This window comes from Trachypithecus francoisi, unplaced genomic scaffold (assembly GCF_009764315.1).
Source record: "Trachypithecus francoisi isolate TF-2019V2 unplaced genomic scaffold, Tfra_2.0 Lachesis_group2, whole genome shotgun sequence".
NCBI lineage: Eukaryota > Metazoa > Chordata > Mammalia > Primates > Cercopithecidae > Trachypithecus > Trachypithecus francoisi.
In genome coordinates this window covers 17,378,688-17,395,297 of record NW_022681465.1, presented here as the reverse complement: position 1 = coordinate 17,395,297, position 16,610 = coordinate 17,378,688, and the positions used below count along the sequence as shown (strand labels likewise).

Genomic DNA, 16,610 nt, shown 5'->3' with positions numbered 1-16,610 from the left:
CAGTTCCATTTCAGAAGTCACATCGATGATAAAATACAGAATACTAATCCTGTCCTTACAAGTGTAATTTGATCGCCAATTCAATCACTAGTAACAGGCATCCTCTCTGACAGTCTCCCAATAGATGTGCCAGAGTCTTCTGGATTAATCCAATTCATCAGTTGATTTTTAGGGAATGTTCAGCCTAGCAGGCAGGCATCCTTAATGCCTATTACTTGATAAGATATAAAAATACTTCCCAGTTAAATATTTTATCTTAAGCTATCTCAGACTTATTATTAATTCAAGATCCCTTTTACAATTTAGCAGTTATATCTCTTTTTTTTTTTTTTTTTTTGAGGCAGGATATCTGTATTAGTCTCTTTTCACACTGCTGATAAAGACATACCTGAGAGTCAGGCGTGGTGGTGGCTCATGCCACGGCCTCCCAAAGTGCTGGGATTACAGGCATGAGCCACTGCGACTGGCTGAAACTCTGATTTTTAAAACCATCAGATCTCATGAGACCCATTGACTATCACAATAACAGCATGGGAAATCCCAACACTTTGGGAGGCCGAGGCAGACAGATCACAAGGTCAAGAGATCGAGACCATCCTGGCCAACGTGATGAAACCCCCTTTCTACTAAAAATACAAAAATTAGCTGGGTGTGGTGGGCACCTGTAGTCTCAGCTACTTGGGAGGCTGAGGCAGGAGAATCGCTTGAACCTGGGAGGTGGAAGTTGCAGTGAGCCAAGATCGCACCACTGCACTCCAGCGTGGCGACAGAGTCAGACTCTGTCTCAAAAAAAAAAAAAAAAGACATACCCAAGACTGGGCAATTTACAAAAGAAGGAGGTCTGTTGTTTCATTTTCTGTTTTTGAGACGAAGTTTTGCTCTTTTTGCCCAAGTTGGAGTGCAATGGCGTGATCTCAGCTCACTGCAACCACCTCCCAGGTTCAAGCAATTCTCCTGTCTCAGCCTCCCAAGTAACTGGGATTACAGGTGTGTGCCACCACGTCCGGCTACTTTTTTGTATTTTTAGTAGAAACAGGGTTTCACCATGTTAGAGGCTGGTCTCAAACTCCTGACCTCAGGTAATCCACCTGCCTCGGCCTCCCAAAGTGCTGGGATTACAGGCATGAGCCACTGCGACTCGCTGAAACTCTGATTTTTAAAACCATCAGATCTCATGAGACCCATTGACTATCACAAGAACAGCATGGGAAAGACCGGCCCCCATGATTCAATCATCTCCCACTGGGTCCCTCCCACAACATAGGGGAGCTACAAGATGAGATTTGGGTGGGGACACAGAGCCAAACCCTATCAGTCTCTGTTGCTCTGTTGCCCAGGCGATCTCAGCTCACTGCAACCTCCTCCTTCTGGGTTCAAGTGATTCTTGTGCCTCAGCCTCCCAAGTAGCGGGAATATAGGCACATGTCACCACTCCCAGCTAATTTTTGTGTTTTTAGTAGAGACCAGGTTTTGTCATGTTGACCAGGCTTGTCAAATTCCTGACCTCAGGTGATCTGCCCACCTTGGCCTTCCAGAGTGCTGGGATTACAGGCGCAAACCCAGCCTCAGCAGCTATATCTTGCATGTCCACCCAGCAACTGAATAAACATTCCATATATGCTAATATAGGGCCCGCTTAATAGACTACCACCACTCAGCCATCTGTGTCATATGCCATCATTCTTCCTGACATCTGAATCACAAACTCAACCAAGGATTCCAGTAATGAATCTAGAAGGTTACCTTTTCACATTTTACGCCCTGTATATTCTATAGAAAAAAAAAATGAGGCCTAGAGAATTTAATTTGCACAACAGAACAACAGTTGCAAAGATTATAACACAGTTCTCGCTCTCATTCTGCTTATTTGATCCAAGTGAAGAACACTAGCCAATATTCACCCACAGTTCCTCTAGGTTGGGGTGGGAGGAAGTAGGAAGTAAATATTAGTACCAAGGAGAGAGGAAAAGAATAATACAGAGATATATATAATTGTAAATCGTATTTTTATATATAAAGAATATACATAATTTTTAATATTATTAAACAACACAAGAAAAAGTAAGTATGGAGAAAAATAATCGTGTGCATTTCAAAAGAATACAGGAAGTGGAGGGAAAATTACATTCTCTATGAGAATAAGGCAGAAATATTCCCCAAAAGGAGAAAAAACTAAGAGGGAGAAATTACTCATATATTGGTCACATTTATACAGTAACTTTTATACTTTTTTAAAAAGCCAACCCCATTTTTGTTTTCACTGAAAGATAGTATGTGTCCTGCAGTATACACTCAATAAATGTTTGTTGAATTGAATTTAAATTATTTTACTCTGGCAAGATTATTTCTTTTTCATAGTGCTCAGAGGGAAAATCATTAAATAGATTTTTATTTTGCCTTTCATAAGTTCTTCACAGTGCTGCCCCAGTTGATTTTTCTCTTTGCAAGATTATTATGTTTTGCTTTTCTCTATTATAGCTCCCTTTTCGGCTCCTATACTAACACTGCAAACAAACAGACCTGCTAAATCCTACCATCACATTCCAAAGACTTCAGCAAACATGTCAAGTGTCTTGAATTCCACTAGCTTCTCTAAGAAGCCAGCTGAACCTTGATCTTTGTTAGTATGATGTTGCTGTTGTTTCATTTCAAACACCCTAGGCAAAGAGGAGCAGAGTTCTTGCTTAGACTTCAATTCTGTGTTTGTGTTTATGTGGAGTTTGCAAATGCCTTACTCACCTTTAGAAGCAAATCATTCTTTAGAACTCCAATTGGAGAAATCATTGCAATTAGACCTTTCACTGATGTGTAGGCTTAACGATGCACTTACGATCCTATTCACCTTTAGAATTTTTTTAAAATACAGTATTAAGTTTCTTCAAAAGTTTACATCAGCCTGGGCGCAGTGGCTCATGCCTATAATCCCAGAACTTTGGAAGGCCAAGATGTGCGGATAATTTGAGGTCAGGAGTTCGAGACCAGCCTGGCCAACATGGTGAAACCTTGTCTCTACTAAAAATACAAAACTTAGCTGGGTGCGGTAGCATATGCCTATAATCCCAGCTATTTGGGAGGCTAAGGCAGGAGAGCCACTTGAACCCAGGAGACGGAGGTTGCAGTGAGCCAAGATCATGCCACTGCACTACAACCTGGGTGACAGAGTGAGACTCTGTCTCAAAAAAAAAAAAAAGTTTACAACAATAAGTCAAATTTCACGTACTCACCACTTTCCTAAATAAGAATTGTTTTCTCAAAAAGCATGGGATGTATCTTAGGATTCACTCTCGTCCACATTTCACAAAATTATACTAAGCAACAGAATTTCACGCTTAGAAGAGATTTTCTCAGCTTTCTTCTTCTTTTGACCTGTCACATGATCAGGGTGGAGGAAGAGTTAACTAACGCGACCTAGGAGGATTTTCTATTTATTTAAATGCATAGAGTTCTTGCCCTTTGCCAAACAAATGTGCATAATAAGTAAAGTTTAGAATGGGTCAGAGAAACCATCTGGTCTCACCTTCTAAATTTACCAATGAGAAAATTGAGGCCCACAGAGATGGAAATCCTCTCCTGAGTAAAACAGAATCAGAAAGGAAATCTAATGATTCCCAGATGGTTTTTCTCTTGCACTATAACATCATATTATTCTCCTGCACTCTCATCTTTTTGTCTACCTGTCTCATCTTGCCAACCAGATTGTCTTTAGTTTCCTTCCAAAACTATCTAAACGGCATCATCCATTTCCAGTTGGCAGTAAAAGATTAAAAAGTACCTCCTGGCTGGGCACAGTGGCTCACACTTATAATCCCAACACTTTGGGAGGCTGAGGTGGGTGGATCACCTGAGGTCAGGAATTTGAGACCAGGCTGGCCAACCTGGTGAAACCCTGTCTCTACTAAAAATACAAAAATTAGCTGGGTGTGGTGGCGGGTGCCTGTAATCCCAGCTACTCGGGAAGCTTAGGCTTGAACCCAGGAGGTGGAGGGGTGCAGTGAGCCGAGATCATGCCATTGCACTCCAGCTTGGGCAACAAAGCGAGACTCCATTGGAAAAAAAAAAAAACTCCTTTTCTTTAGAAAATTCTATGCCTTTATGGTATCTCTGATGGTTAATTTTATGAGTCAATTTGATTTGGCCATGGGATGCCCAGATAGCTGACTGAATATCATTTCTAGCGCATCTGTGAGGATGTTTCCTGAAGAGATTACCATTTACATTGGTCGGCTGAGTAAAGCAGATAATCCTCCCCAATGTGGTGGGCCTCATCCAGTCCACTAATGACCTGAACAGAATCAAAGGGTAGAGGAAGATTGGACTCCCTCTCTTCCTTCCTGATTGAGCTGGGACACTGATCTGCTTGCAATGCTTCTGGTCCTTAGGCCTTTGAACTACACCTCTGGCTTTCCTGGGCCTCCGGCTTGCAGACAGCAGACCTTAGGTCTTCTCAGCCCCCATAGTCACATGAGCCTTATAACAAATCTCTTTATATTTATATGTTCTGTTTCCCTGGAGAACCCTGGCTAATACAGTACCCATGATGCCTGATGTTGAAAAAAAACTAAGACTCAGTACTGATGTTCATCCATACATTGATTCACCAAATATGCACTGCACCCTTGCCCTGTGTAGGGCATTGTTTAAGGCACAGCAGTGAATAAAAATAATAAAATTTCTGGGTTAGATGCAGTGGCTCATGTCTGTAATCCCAGCAGTTTCGGAAGCCAAAGTGGGAGGATCACTTGAGCCCAGGAGTTTCAGACCAGCCTAGGCAACATGGCAAAACCCTATCTCTACAAAACAAATAACCAAAAATTAGCCTGTAGTAGCCAGCTACTAGAGAGGCTGTTGTGGGAGGATCACTTGCGCCCAAAAGGCTGAGGCTACAGTAAGCCCAGATTGCACCACTACACTCTAGCCTGGAGGACAGAGTGAGACCCTGTCAAGAAAAGAAAGAAAGAGAAAAGAGAGACAGAGAGAGAGACTTTTATTCTAGGTTTATTCTTTCTTTTTGTTTTGTTTTTTGTTTGTTTCTTTGTTTGTTTCAGATGGAGTCTCACTCTGTCATCCGGGCTGGAGTGCAGTGGCACCATCTCGGCTCACTGCAACCTCCGCCTCCTGGATTCAAGCGATTCTCCTGCCTCAGCCTTTCAAGTAGCTGGGATTACAGGTGCCGACCACTATGCCCAGCTAATTTTTTGTGTTTTTAGGAGACTAAAAGTTTCACCATGTTGGCCAGGCTGGTCTCTAATTCCTGACCTCATGACTCACCCGCCTTGGCCTCCTAAAGTGCTGGGATTACAGGCATAAGCCACCACGCCCGGCCTGTTACTATTATTCAGGTAAAATTCATATAACATACAATTAGTTTTAAAGTGTGCAATTCAGTGGCATTTGGTAAATTCACAATGTCGTTCAACTACCCCCCTCTCTAGTTCTAAAATATTTTCACTGCCCCAAAAGAAAACCAAGTACCCACGGGCAATAAAGAAAAGCATGCAATATGAGACCTTTTGTGTTGCATTTTTTTCACTCAGAATGATGTTTTCCAAGTTCACCCATGTTGTAGCATGTATCAGTACTTCTTTTATTTACTACTAAATAATATTCAGTTGCACAGATATACCAAAGTTTGCTTATCAGTTCATCCACTGATGAACACTAGGCTGTTTTCACGTTTTGGCTATTGTGAATAATGCTCCTGTGAAAAGTCATGTACAGGTATTTATCTGAGTACCTGTTTTCAATGCTCCTATGAAAAGTCATGTACAGCTATTTATCTGAGTACCTGTTTTCAAGTTTATTCTTTTTGCTCCCCCTCCTTAATCCATTTCTGGATCTGTTTATAAGTCATATTTGAAATTTTAAAAGATGTTTTAGAAGACCCCACAGTGGTGAAGAATCAAATATATTTAAGCCCCTAAATGAGTGCCTGGTACATAAGCAGTATGGCGATTCCTCAAAGAGTCAAAAGCAGAACTGTCATTCGACCAAGGAATCCCATTACTGGGTACATACCCAGAGGAATATAAATCACTCTACTATAAAGACACATGCATACGAATGTTCATTGCAGGACTATTCACAATAGCAAAGACATGGAATCAACCTAAATGCCCATCAATGATAGACTGGATAAAGAAAATGTGGTACATATACACCATGGAATACTATGCAGCCATTAAAAAAAAGTGAGATCATGTCTTTTGTGGAAACATGGATGGAGCTGGAGGCCATTATCCTTAGCAAACTAATGCAGCAACAGAAAACCAAATACCGCATGTTCTCACTTATAAGTGGGAGCTAAATGATAAGAGCTTATGAACACAAAGAAGGAAACGACAGACACTGGGGTCTGCTTGAGTGTGAAGGGTGGGAGGAGCAAGAGCAGCAGAAAAGATAACTACTGGGTACTGGGCTTAATACCTGGGTGATGAAATAATCTGTACAACAAACCCTGTGACACCTGTTTACCTATGGAATATCACTTGTACCCCCAAACCTAAAATAAAAGTTAAAAAAAAAAGAGCTCCTCAATAGACGATAGTTGTTATTACCAACAATAACAGTTAACACAGCGCTAAATAGCATACATGTGAATACACACTTCATAGAGAATTGTTGCAATCTGGAGGCAGGTGTCAGTGGGGACTGGTCCCTTGAATGAAGATTCGTACAGCCTTCGCCCTACAACCAACTGTTCATCTCACACACTTCCTGGTGGCTGACGAAATACGCTGGAAGTTTTTCTCAGCGTTTGTCTCTCTCTCTTTTTTTTTTTTTTTAACAGCTGAGACCTCTGACCACTTTTTACCATGCATCACCTGCCAGCAGCAACGGGGCAGGAAGGGAGGCAACAGACTCACCTGCCCCTCAGGTAGATCTTGGGAGTCTGCCAGCCTCCAGGGGTTTCCTTCAGCCCTGCCTTCTCGCAGATGCGCCTCGCGTCTCTCTTGAGCTTGATCGGCTTCCGTTTCAGGGGTCCTTCCCGGACCTTCCGCTGCAGGAACAGGGGCCTCCCCGCTTCCGGTGCTTGTGGTGGTTCATCTTCCGCTGGCGGGTTTTCAACACGTTTTTGTGCTGCATCTGAGGTGTGTACCAGGCCTTCTCATCCGCCTGCTTGGCCCCTTCCCCCATCTGGCTAGGGAGACACTCATAGAATTGGGCTGGAGCCGCAGTCCCTGGGGTCCGGGCATCCAGTCTGGGCAAGAGGCAGCGGGCTGTAAGCCAGCTCTCCCGGAGACTGATGGACATCTTGCTGGGGACCAGCATCTCCTCGAGCTCCAGCTGGGTTCCCTTGCCAGGGAGTGAGGCAGCCCTACCTGGGCCAGTTGGCTGTGTGCTTTCATGGGGCCTGCAGGCGAGGCTGCCCGGCACTCCAGAGACAGGCCAGGGCCGACTGCAGCCTGCCCAGGAAACAGCCCTGAACAGCTGAGAAGTCAGGCGCACCAGGAGTGTGGTCTGTGGGTGGCGGCCCTGGTCTCAGGGTAGCATTCCACTGCCAGGCTCAGGGACTTACGGTAGATGGTAGGTCGGAGCATTTGTCTCATTTATCTGCCATGTTAGAAAATAATCACTGGTCCCCGCTCCCCAGGTTTGCCAGTGGACTTGCTCTGGGTTTTGCCCTGAAGTTACACAAACGTTGTAAAAAGCAAATGGAAGGAGATTGTTGTCTTTCTGATTGCATAACTTGGCATTAAAGGAATCTCTAATTTATTTGTTTAACACGCAACTGCTGACATCATTGCCTGAAGCACTATCAAGCTGGTCTGATCCCAGCTTGTTCGCCACCCAAAGTCAACACCGTTTAAATGAATTGTGACAATAAAAATTCCATTTCTATCTAGAGCCAAATAGCTGCTCAAATCATACGAAGTATGTGGATGTGGGGGATGCACTGAGCTGGAGTTTAGGAGATCTTGAGATATTCCTAATCTTGCTGTGACTTCTTTTGTGACTTCCAAGAGCACAAACCCCAGGCTTCATTCTACTTCCTCATTACATGAGGTTATTTTTCCTGATACTATGTACCTCAACAAAGGTTGCAAAATGTAGCCTGTATTTATTTATGTTATTATTGTCAATTGAGTCAAAATGGTTATGAGTTGTATAAGTCACTACTTAGTCACAACTAAGGTTGATGTTGATGTTAGGTTTCTAACGTTAACCATACCTTTTTAAAAAATTCTACGAAGGGGTCTTTCATTTATTACAATATTAATTATATTGGTGAGAGAGAAATGTGACAAATGAATTAACTCTACTACTTCTTGTTCCTACCAAATGCCAATCTAATACTCTCGCTGAAGTGGCAGTTTTAAGAAAGACATGTTGTCTTCCTTAAACAAACAAAACATTCCTCTTTATAATAAACAAGATCCTTATTCATGTATGTATAATTAGGGCTCCTCCACTTGTCAAAAACTAATTCAAGCTCTGTTTTTACTCACTGTATAGCTCTACCTTCTCAATGTATCATTTTCCAGACAGATGAAACCTTTTAGAAAATTTTCCTGAATGGTAAAAGATAAAGACAGCAACAAGAGATCTTTGTTATCTCAAAGCTGAGTGACCCAACTGAGTTATCGTCACAGCTTAGGTCAAACTTTAAACAAAACAAATACCATTATAAGCAACATTTCTTTACAAGAAAATATTTCCTAACCTTGCAGCCTTGTTGAACTTGACACAGGACACTGTATCATACAGACAAGCATGCAGTCTTTCACACGAGTCTGTGATGCTACAATTTCCACCTTGCCATTAGAAGGTGTTTAAGGGCAAGGATTTGTATCTCTGGTGCCTAGTAATTCATAGTCTGATGCTGAATGAATATGGAAATGATTAGTTGCATGATTCATGTTAGCTGCTAAGTAACGAGGTTTGATATATTCCCCTTTCTGGAACTTGAAAACTCTAGGAACAAGTAGTTACCAGTATTGCCCAGACTACCAGAAGTATTTTAATGCTTTATTGTGAGTATTGAGTGGATTTGTTCTGGGAAAAAAAGAACAACAACAAATTGTCTGTCTGTCTGTCTTCTCCACTGAACAACAAGTTGTTTCCAGGAAGAAACTACGGTAGTAACCCCTTATCCATATTTTTACTTTCTGCTACTTGTTACAGTCAACAACAATCCAAAAATATTAAGTGGAAAATTCCAGACATAAATAATAATTCCACTGAGAATGTTGTGTGTGAAACAAACTTCCACGCAGTGGAACAAAATTATACTCAGAATGGTATGCGTGAAAATTCCAGTTATGTTTCTATCTTTATGCTGGAATTTTCACACACACCGTTCTGAGTAATGTAAAATCTCACGCCATTCCACTCTGTCCCAACAGGGACATGACTCATCCCTTTGTCCTATGTTTTCAAGCTGTCTCTGCTACCCACTGGTTCCTCACTTAGCCAGCTCAGTTATCAGATTGAAGAAACATAGTATACATAGGGTTTGGTACTATCTGTGGTTTCAGGCACCCACTGGGGTCTTGGAATATATCCCCTGTTGATTAAGGGGAACTACTGTACATCTTATCCATTTATATAACTGTACTGGCTAGTAAAGTACCTAGTTCCATAATAATTTATAAAACTGTTCTGTCATTGTTAAGTCAAATCTTTAAGGAGTTAATCATGAAGTAAATAAAGTGGGATGAGGGCTCTACTATGAAAGGTAATTACCAGGCAGGGTGTCGTGGCTCACGCCTGTAATCCCAGCACTTTGGGAGGCCGACGGAGGCAGATCACTTGAGGTCAGGAGTTTGAAACCAGCCTGGCCAACATGGTAAAACCCCGTCTCTACTAAAAATATAAAAATTAGCCAGGTGTGGTAGTGCACACATGTAGTCCCAGCTACTCTGATGGCTTAGGCAGGAGAATTGCTTGAACCTGGGAGGCGAAGGTTGCAGTGAGCCAAGATTGCACCACCACTCCAGCCTGGGTGACCGAGCAAGATTCCGTCTCAAAAAAAGAAAAAAGACACGTAATGACCTCCCGACTGACAGTTTTGCACAAAGGAGGCTTCATTCCTTTCGAATCCTTAGTTGAAGTCACTCTTTCCCACCCAGTGTAAGGGAAATGGAGAGGACCAGGGAGATTTGGGCCACCCCAATTTAGAAATAGTGAAAGTCTTTCCCGAGTCCTGTCCCCATGACATGCAAACTCAGAGTCATTATGTCCTATATTAGTTTTTCAATGGTATGAAAGTTCCTCATTGGAATTCCAACAATTGCCTTTGAAATAATCACATTTCTTTCAGGTGCGAGAGGAGCTGCTAGAATTTCTGGAGCAAAGAATGCTGCCTGCTGGAATGTTTTCAGACACCAACTCACTCCTTCAACCATTCTCAGGTGAGCATATTAGACCCGTCTCAAGGCAGTCTAGTCCCTCTGGGCCTACTGAAAATGGATAAGAGCTACAGAGACAGCACATGGGCCCATCCTGCACCAGAGACCCCAGAAAGGGAGCAGAGCTCCTTTGGGGTATGCTACTGAGTAGTTTCTGGGAGATAAAAAATTAAATTTTCCTAAAGTTGTGGAATAGTAGAAAGAACACTGGGTGAGAAAGAAAGGAGGGAGGAAGGAAGCGAAAGAGGAGACGAGGGAGCAAGGGAGGGGTGTTTGGAGATCTCATGGTGATAAAACCCTCGTAAGTAAAGCAAAGCAAGAGATTTGATTTCCATTTTACTTATGAGGAAATTGAGCTTCAGACAAGTTGTTTTGTCCAGATCTCACCAATGAGTAGAGCTGAGACTTGAACCCAGGTCTTCTGATTCCTGGTCCCATGGCCTTTCTGCTACGAATACTACAGCATCTTTCTTTCTTCATTTTACTTAATTGTGTCAATTGAAAGTTTCTGAGAAAGATTTATTGGCACACGGGTGAAATAGCCTGCGTGCAGGGACATTTGATGTAGCAGTGTCTGTGATCAAAAGTTTGAACATTTCTCAATAAGGAAATGGCTAAATAAATTATAATACGTAGTCTCTAAAAATATGAGACAGTTTGACGTGCCCTCATATGGCACGATCTCCAAGATATACTGTTAAGTGTAAAATAAGCATGATGCGTAACAGCCTGCACAGTATTCACCCAAAGTTCCCGGGGAGAACAGGAGGATTGCCTCCCGTAAGCTGAACTAGAATCAGCAGCAGCTCCTCTGCTCCACCCTCCCACCCAGCCAAGCTACAAGGCTATGAAAATCACTCAGTATTGCTTTTGGAGCAGCTCTCTGCAAGTCTGGACTCTGTCTCCCAAATAAGAGGCCTTCCACATAGAACTTCTACATGGAGTAATTTACTCCAGGTCGGTGCCATAGGATAATGATAAGAAAAGAGGACTTCTCAGCCCCACTACAGACAAACAATTCAGGATTTTGAGATGCAGCAGAGAAGAGCAAGTGTACACAAGTCTACACAGAAACCGTGGGGCCAGAGCAGAAGTGTGGATCTCAGTTTTTAAGTGGCAGTACCAATGGTGCCCTCAAGCTTGTGGCTCAAGCTGACAACTGGCTGCTCCACTAAGAGCATGGCAAATTTGCCTCAGGCCTATGGTGAATCATTTGAAATACCCAGAGTTGCAAGGCTGGTGAATAAGTGATGACCCAAAGCTGAGAGGGATCCAAGGACAAGTCAAGAGAGTGTGACAGCAGTGAGCAAGGGCCTCCTGGGAGGGCACACCCAGATGCCACGCAGTGACTCAAGGTGGGGATAGTCATCAGGGTAGCCTGGGGTTGACATCTAGGAATAAGGTATTTTGAGTTACTCCACCCTCCTCCAGTCTGTACGGTTAGACTAGATGGGCATAAAGCTCATGCCACAATGCCCACTCAAAGCTATTAAAGGATCCCAAAACAATCTCAACCTGAGAATTTGAGGCTACCCAAGGGTAAATTTGGTATACATCAAAGGGAACAAAAGGAAGTTATTAGTAGCCAGGATGACTATGGGACTCTTCCAGGGTTTTTTGGAGCCAGGAACTTCACAAAGGACTTCCTATGAGACTCATACATTCATTTTTACCAATAGAAACTGTTGACATATTAAATCATGTTGTACATCATAAACAGTTTTTAAAAATAAATAAATAACTCTTTGAAAAAGAAACTTGATAGACCAAACAAAATTGCCTATAAAATATTTCTCATGATTAATACAATCCTTATAATTAATAGAATCCGTTCTGACTTTCCTATTTCCATGGTTTGATTAAAATGCATGTTTGCTGTGCACATGATAGTAGTTATATTTTACTTGATCAGAATTCTCTTTCTTCCATCCTAAATGTGCTCCCAGCTACATCGAACAGTTTAAAGAGATTTCCAACCCCTGAAGAATACTAACTAGAGCTTTATTTTGTTCATTATGAATTCAACTTTTTAAAAATAAATTATGTATAAACTTTCTTTCCCCTAGTATGTCATTTATAACTAAAGACTATATAATCCTTTTGAGAAATACATTGCTGTCCAGGGTTCTATTATTATGGTATATTATCACATAGATTATATTACTATTCTATTATATATGATATGTGATTATATAATATTATTATTGTAATTGAGCTTGAAGTTTTGAAGTTATGTCTTAATACACGTCTTTGTCCTTAATGCATACTTGATTGGACACAGTTCAGGGATGGGAGAGACTCAGAGATGGGATGAATTTTAAAGATAGATAAGGCTGATACGGCAGACTCAAACCTATGGGCTACATTGGTCCTACAGAGTGTCACATTTGACCCACATATTTTTAAGTATTACATTAACATACATATAAAAATGTATAAGTTTCAGGCCTGGGGCGGTGACTCATGCCTGTAATCCCACCACTTTGGAAGGTGGAGCCAGGTAGATCCCTTGAGGTCAGGAGTTCGAGACCATCCTGGCCAAGATGGTGAAACTCCCTCTCTACTAAAAATCCAAAAAATCAGCCAGGCGTGGTGGCGGGTGCCTGTTATTCCAGCTACTCAGGAGCCTGAGACAGGAGAATTGCTTGAACCGGGGAGGCGGAGGTTGCAGTGAACCGAGATCGTATCATCGCACTCCAGCCTGGGCGATGTCTCAAAATAAAAAAAAAATTAGAAATTTCACATAAAAATTCAAATTGGGGACTTATTTTAGGTAAAAGATCTGGAGACTACAGTCCTGCATTCACTTACAACAGGCAGAATGGGAAGTGAGCCACAGCTGGCCCAAACCCACTTTGCCCCAGTCCCCACACAGCCCTACCTGGCTCCGGCAGGCACCTGAAATCTCCACACCCCACCCCTAGTGAGGGAGTGTGAGGGCGAATCAGAGCTAGCTAGCGATGGAGGCGATCTGGGGATGAAGGCAGAGTCACGGCTGAGAGTTCTGTGCATGTATACACTGTGCATAGCACCATGATGTTACAATTTGATGCAGCACCAGAAGGTTCTGCTTAATGTCAAAGACTGCTCGGGGCTTTGCCCTGGTATCTGGGAACTCAAGGATGATCAAAGGAAGAGGAAGAAGGCACTCATAGCAGCATGACCAAGGAGAACAATGAGTGTCTGGTGGGTGAAATGAAAAGACATTGACCTGTGAATGACCTTGAGCATAATTTAAGCTTCTCTTTGTGATTTGGTCATTTTTATGCATGTCAGATATTTTACTGTGCACCTCCGCGCAAGGATGTTTTCAAGAGTTCCTGAGACCTGCGGCACCTCTCGCCTGTGCTTGATGGACTCAGACTCCGTCCGGTCTCCTCTCTCCATGACAACCTACCGTGCGATAAGCTCGCTGTCTTTCTCAACCACTCCCTTACTTACAGGCATTTGTCTAAGGAGGGTCTGGGAACTCCTGGAGAGCAGCACCTAGGCTCCATGGCAGGGATTTTCTTTGCTTGTTGCATCTTGTTTTCTTTGACTTGTTCCTGGGTTCACATCTCATGAGTTTCCATCAACCTAGTCTCCGTGCCCAACCTCCATTCCCAGATAAGAAGGAAACTACGTGGTACCCAGTGAATCCATGAAGGGTGCTCTTTGGTCTTCAAAAACTATACTTACCCTATAGCACTGGTCATAAAAAAATATTTTTTTTTTGTATTTTTGAAAACAAAAAGGAATTTTTTGTTTTGTTTTGTTTTGTTTTGTTTGAGATGGAGTTTCACTCTTGTCACCCAGGCTATGATCTCAGCTCACTGCAACCTCCACCTCCCAGGCTCTAGCAATTCTCCTGCCTCAGCCTCCCAAGTAGCTGGGACTACTGCCATCTGCCACCACGCCCAGCTAATTTTGGTATTTTTGGTAAAGATTGGGTTTCACCATGTTGGCCAGGCTAGTCTCAAACTCCTGATCTCAAGTGATTGACCAGCCTCGGCCTCCCAGAGTGCTAGGATTACAGGCATGAGCTACCACGCCCGGCCTAAAAAGCAAATTTTTACTATTGGAAATGTGCATGGCTATGGCTACCAAAATGCTCCAGTTCATAAGTGTTTACAATTTTAACTCCAAATATCTACTTATGAAAGATGCTTCCCCAATTTATGAATAATTCAAGATAACAAATACATTTTATTTGAGGGCTAGGCGAATTTGTAATAAAAACAACTTGGAAGATTCAATCCTATTTCCATTCTTTCTTCTACTCTTTTTTTTATGGAAAAAATGTAAACTGGTTCTTGTCCAAACTCCCCTTAGCATGGCAATACTTCTTAGACTGCCAGCTCAGAAAGGGAGGGAAGAGAGTGACAGCAGCTGCGAATGTCTTCCTGCCCTGCGCTATCAGTTCTTTGATAGGATTGCTGCCGTCTCGTGTTGTCTACATCTCCAGTATGTTCATTTGCTTTCTACCTATTAATACTTACATGCACATCCATGCACATGCAAATGTACATATGCTTTCCACTCATTGTCGTTTGTTTGTCCTCATATAAACTTAATCTAAAGTGTGTGTGTCTGAATCAGCAATGTCTCCAACCAATTTCTCTTTCCACTTTCTATCTCTCATAAATGTGGATGTATCAGCCATGCCCTTATCTGAACCCATTATCTACCAATAATAGCCCCTCCCAAACCATATTAGTACTTCCCTAGGAATGTTACCCTCTCAGAGGTCTGATTAACTAGACAAACAAGGCATGGAACTCCAGCCCATATTTCCAGCACAAACAGTAGCCGTTTTTTTCTGAATTATGACTTTTGCCTTTGAGAATAGTGAATGTAATGTATGAAGACCAAAAGCATTCCTCAAGACAGTGATTTGGTAGCATCTTTTTCTGGAAGCATAAGCCATCTTGAACACAGATATGAATGCAGAAGTGAGTTAGGCATTAGTATGGAAACATCCAAAGGATTATGAAGTCAGAAGGCATACCTGCCATCACACTCACGTTCTCAGCTGCTTGCTGAGTGCATACTGGGCACATTTATGCCCAGAACTCATGGCTTTCCCCCTTGAAGTAAATCAGGGAAGAGAAAAATTACTTTTCAATAAAATGGCTACCCAGTCAAGAACAAGAAAGGGTTTTTTTTTCTTTTTTTTTTTTTGGTGTTTTGTTTGTTTTGTTTGTTTATTTTTTGAGATGGAGTTTTCTCTTGTCGCCCACGCTGGCATGCAATGGCGCAATCTCAGCTCACTGCAACCTCCACCTCCCAGTTCAAGCAATTCCCCTGCCTCAGCCTCCTGCGTAGCTGGGATTACAGGCACCTGCCACTATGCCCAGCTAATTTTTGTATTTTTAGTAGAGACGGGGTTTCGCCATGTTGGCCAGGCTAGCCTCGAAATCCTGACCTCAGGTGATCCACTGGCCTCAGCCTCCGTAAGTGCTGGAATTACAGGCATGAGCCACCACGCCCGGCCCAAGAAAGGTTTTAAGTCAGATTTAAACTGAGACATGTTTATGTACAGCCATAAATCCATAGAAAGGACATTAGAAAACAGCAGCATAGGCCAGGCGCAGTGGCTCATGCCTGCAATCACAGCACTTTGGAAGGCCGAGGCAGGAGGATAACTTCAGGTCAGGAGTTCAAGACCAGCCTGACCAACATGGCAAAACCCCATCTCTACTGAAACTACAAAAATTACCTGAATGTGGTGGCCTCCAAGGTTCAAGAGATTATCCTGCCTCAGCCCCCTGAGTAACTGGTACTACAGGCATACACAACCATGCCCAGTGTATTTTTTAGTAGAGATGGGGTTTTGCCATGTTGGCCAGGCCGGTCTCAAACTTTGAGCTCAAGCAAACTGCCCACCTCGATCTCCCAAAGTGCTGGGATTACAGGCGTGAGCCACCGTACCCAGCCCACTATGCCATTATTAACTTCAATGTTGAGCTAGGGCTTCCTAGGTCCTCAGACTCTCTGAGATCAAGAATGGTCCTCTATCCTGGGGGCAAAGATGAATCTTTATGTGAGAACAAAGTGTTCCCAGAGGCAGAGCAGGATTCACAGGATGAGAACTGGGCAGGGACTGTCTATGCAATGGACAGTGACAGTGCCATCTTCCCATTCTGACATGGAGCCATATCCTTGTAAGGTCCAGTGATCCAACGTTCTATACGTAAATCAGTGGGTTCTGCTCTGAATCTGTGTTATTCTTCAAGGGCAGGGATTACATTAGAATTTCTTCTCTTTGAAAAGATAACTCTT

At 42.7% G+C, this 16,610-nt stretch overlaps 1 pseudogene; it reads right to left on the bottom strand.

Moving 5' to 3' along the window:
• Window positions 1-6,397: 6,397 nt before the first annotated feature.
• Window positions 6,398-14,872, bottom strand: LOC117066016 (annotated as a pseudogene).
• Window positions 14,873-16,610: the final 1,738 nt, after the last annotated feature.